At 35.9% G+C, this 3880-nt stretch overlaps 1 long non-coding RNA gene across 1 annotated transcript in view; it reads right to left on the bottom strand.

The window, feature by feature from the left end:
* LOC101858485 overlaps window positions 1-3834 on the bottom strand; it is a 12632-nt gene extending 8798 nt beyond the window's left edge. The window contains exon 1 of the long non-coding RNA XR_004858473.1: window positions 3614-3834. This is a non-coding gene — a long non-coding RNA (uncharacterized LOC101858485). The remainder of the gene's footprint in view (window positions 1-3613) is intronic.
* Between the last annotated feature and the right edge of the window lie 46 nt (window positions 3835-3880).

Genomic DNA, 3880 nt, shown 5'->3' with positions numbered 1-3880 from the left:
AGCGTAAACAGTATCCATAATATAATATATTAAAGAAGAAAAAAAGGGAAAGATACATTTTCTCCCTGTAAAAATTCGAGCACACAATATTCCCTCTTGTTTCTCGCGTGGCGTCATTTTTGTCGAGGGCAACTCATTTTTCTTTGAGCTGTCTTTGATATTTTTATTTCTATATTGTTAAATTACATGTGTAACCTAGATACTTCCTTGTTCCACTCATTATAATTATAACCAATCAACTCTATAAGGAAGTTGTTTCATTCGCGGTCCAGTCGTGGTCTCTCTTCTCGTGTCTTTGTAAACGTTCTCGAGAGTTAAAATTTCACATCGACCTAGATTACCCATTGATAAAGCATAATAGCCCTATCCAAAGTTTGAAAGATAAAATTCAAAGGTTTTTATAATTCGCTGTTGCATCCAGACGATGAGAGTACGGTTCTTGTAAAGGGACGCTTTTCACGAGTGTCTCCATCTGTCTGCTGGGATGTGTATCCGACTTCACCTGGGTCGGCCTAGGAAGGCAGGGTCGAAGAAGACGGTCTCCGGAGAATTTGAAGTAGTGTCTATTGCGAATGTAAAACACGTTACAGTGAATAAATCATTGGCTTTAAAGTAAATCAAAGTGATGTCAGCATGCTTCCTGTAAAGTTCATGTCGTAAACTTGATTAGAACCCTCTGAAGCATTCAGTCATCTAGTTCTATAAATCTAGGCCTATCTATTGGTTCTAATACCTTGTGAAAGGCGATTTGGGACACATTCACCTGTTTGTTTATCCATTATATTTTTTATTAGAAGATTTAAAGGGCAAAATATAAATTCAACGTATGGGAGCTAAACAGATCTAATAGTTTGCCATTCAGTTTGCCATTCAGTTTGCAACTACAGCAAACAGAACATCTATTACATCACACATTGAAATTTTCATCATTTGGCGAGTCTTTGACATTGTCATGTTTCCTTTCGTATGGCAGAGCTCAAGGGTGTGTATTTGAAAGATACAAAGGGGAGGGGGGGGCAAACTAGGTATATAGTAAGTATCATATTATTATTGTTATAGCACTTAATTCATTAAAGTTGTTAGCACTTTAAATTAGTTTTGGTAAAATAAGGATTATTGAAATTGAAAATATCCCCCCGATTAGAGATTGTGTTTGAGGTTAAATGTAAATATGTCTTCTAAAACTCTTACTAGTTTTGGAGAAGAAAAAAATCTAAATCAATGAGCACTCTGGGTGGATTTGGAGAAGATAGCCTCAAAAACCGATTTGTGAGCAGCAAAGTCCCGAACGAAAATAGTGTCACTTGAAAACAAACTGTTCAAATGTTGTAGACTTAACTCCAGCGATTAACAGGATAGACTGAAGATTGACCACTGCGCGGTGAATTCTGTTAGAGACAATAACGATTCTGTTGTTTAGATAATTTGCTTGAAAGCTAATTTTTGAAAAACTGAGAAAAGCAAGCAACAAATAAAAGAAACAGGACACCTCATTGTTAAATCACGTATGTGACGTTGAAGACTTCTAATTCATCTACAAAGCTACCAGTGAACCGCAAAGCCGTTGCAACAGGTTTCTTGGTGGACAGTTGTCAGGGCGTTATTTTTCAAACGTTTAAATGACATTCCCATAGTTGTTTCTTGTGCTCCTGGACTGAATTTTGCTTTGTGTAGTGGTTTGTGTTGCACGATTGAGCACTGGTCCAGGGCTGTTTCAAAGTAGTATGCTCATTGCTGTGTAGACATATACATTTGCATATATACATGTATATGTTCCCCAAAACTGGTTCGCTGCCATTTTCTACTGGTTTATGTGGAAAGATACAGAAGGTATAATTACAGTTTGTAAAAATACTCATTCTAAATTAAGGGTCAAGATGTTTTCATTATGGCTTTGTTTGAATCTCTCTTGAATCACAACTTAATTAGATCTTTCCTGGATAACGTAGAATAAAACATACAAACAATGAAGAGGTCTGAATCCAAGAAACAAGCAACTGTCATGCTGTATACTGATGAGTTTTTAACATCAATTGGAATTTCATTTACGATAATATTAATCACTGACAAAGCTTCATCTGACGCAGGATGATCACTACAACTAAAATAAGACAGACTCTTCCTTATTTTAAAAGGAATCATGGAGTCTGGAGATTGTGGTTCAAAATCTAAAGATTCTGCATTCGGTTTACAATTCTGTTGGGCGCTCATGTCTCTGTGGCACAATTTATTCTGGGCTGTTTACCCTAGATGACGTCTAGAAAGTTATTTCCGCTGACAACCCAGCAAAGAATTTGCATTTGAACATTTAAAATTAGTAAATTCACTTTGATGCAGTTCAGCATTTTCATGAATTGAAATTGGCTCTAAATAAGTGTATGCAGACGTGTTGTAATTTATGCGTTCTACGTTAGCATAATATTATGTTTCATGTGTCTTTCACCGTAACGTCCACCTGGACAAGAATAAGTACACACCCTTATCTACCCGATAAACATTTTCTTTTTTAAGTAAACATTTTTAGTCGAAGCGGTTTATATATTTTTTAAAGTTTCGTTTTGTTTTGATTGCTGTTGTTGTTGTAGTTGTTGCCGTTGTCATTGTTGTTCGTGCTGTTCGAGTTGTTGTCGTTGTTTGTTCGTTTGTTTGTTTTTGTACTTAATTTTGAGGTATATCAACTATTCAGGCTTGATAATTGATACAGTAGCAGAATTGATTGTAAAGTACTTCGGGAACGTTTATAAAGCTTACCTTTAAGACTTTGCTTCAATTTTAATTTAAAGAAGATTTATACCTAGAAATATAAAAATTATTCTGCTTTTCCATATTGATGTTTTAAAGGTGAAAGAAAGAGTACCTTTACGGCAGCCGTTTTTCTTTCGAGGTCCGAGTCTTCACATAAGGAGTTATTGCTCATGGTTGATCTGTCATTTTGTGTAATCTAGTCAATTGATTGGTGCTGACAACTCTTCAAACACTCTGCATTTGATTCTTTAAGATGAGTAAACTTGCTTTGATGCAGGGCAGACGCTGTGCTGACCGGAATAAAAAAGCAACATTAATAGATATCCATCTGTGAATAGTTGACACCAACTCCCTTCCTCTTTTTTGCTCCATATATTATATATAACCATTTATATAATCAACCAGTCATCCTATCTACCCCCCCAAAAAAGAAGAAAAATTAAAAGAAGAAGAAATTAATATTAACAACAACAAAAAACTGAAATAAAAATCAGTGAAGTAAAAAAGAAGCGAATAGATAAAATTAAACACAACTAAATATCAAAATCTTGAAATAATAAAAAGAAACCTGGAAAGTCAAAAAAAAAAGAAGGACCGCAAAAAAATAGAAGAAGAACAATTTCAAATAAAATCTACCCTTTTGTCCTGTCAGTGTACTCACGGAATAAAGAAGTGCTACGAAAGCGCAATTTGAGATGTTTTAAAGCAGTAGTAGCTAAGAAATCTGACACAGGAGAGGGAATTAATCCTTGTAACACGAAGAAAGCAAAAGACAAAAAAGGCGGTAAAAAATAAATGAAAATGGCACTATAGCCAAAACACACAATGGACAGCATCAGGCGACATAGTGGGCTCCATGAATACTCACAGTAAATTCTAATCCAGCATTTGCCGAGGAAGTCCTGTCACACCTTTGGGGTATTTAGAATTTAGAATTTAATATGAAATGTGTTATCAGCAGGCTTGTCTGCCGGCCAGCCTGCACAAAAAGGTATCAGCATCATTGGATTCTCAGCTCCCTTGTACTCCGTGGATTCTTTCTTCTCCAACATCTCTCTCTGTGAGTCAGTCCACAGACCAGTCTCTCTCTCTCTCTCTCTCTCTCTCTCTCTCTCTCTCTCTCTCTCTCTCTCTC

The sequence above is a fragment of the Aplysia californica genome, unplaced genomic scaffold (genome assembly GCF_000002075.1).
Source record: "Aplysia californica isolate F4 #8 unplaced genomic scaffold, AplCal3.0 scaffold00143, whole genome shotgun sequence".
NCBI classification, from domain to species: Eukaryota; Metazoa; Mollusca; class Gastropoda; order Aplysiida; family Aplysiidae; genus Aplysia; species Aplysia californica.
Note: the sequence above shows the minus strand (reverse complement) of the source record. Positions and strands in the feature narration are given on the sequence as shown.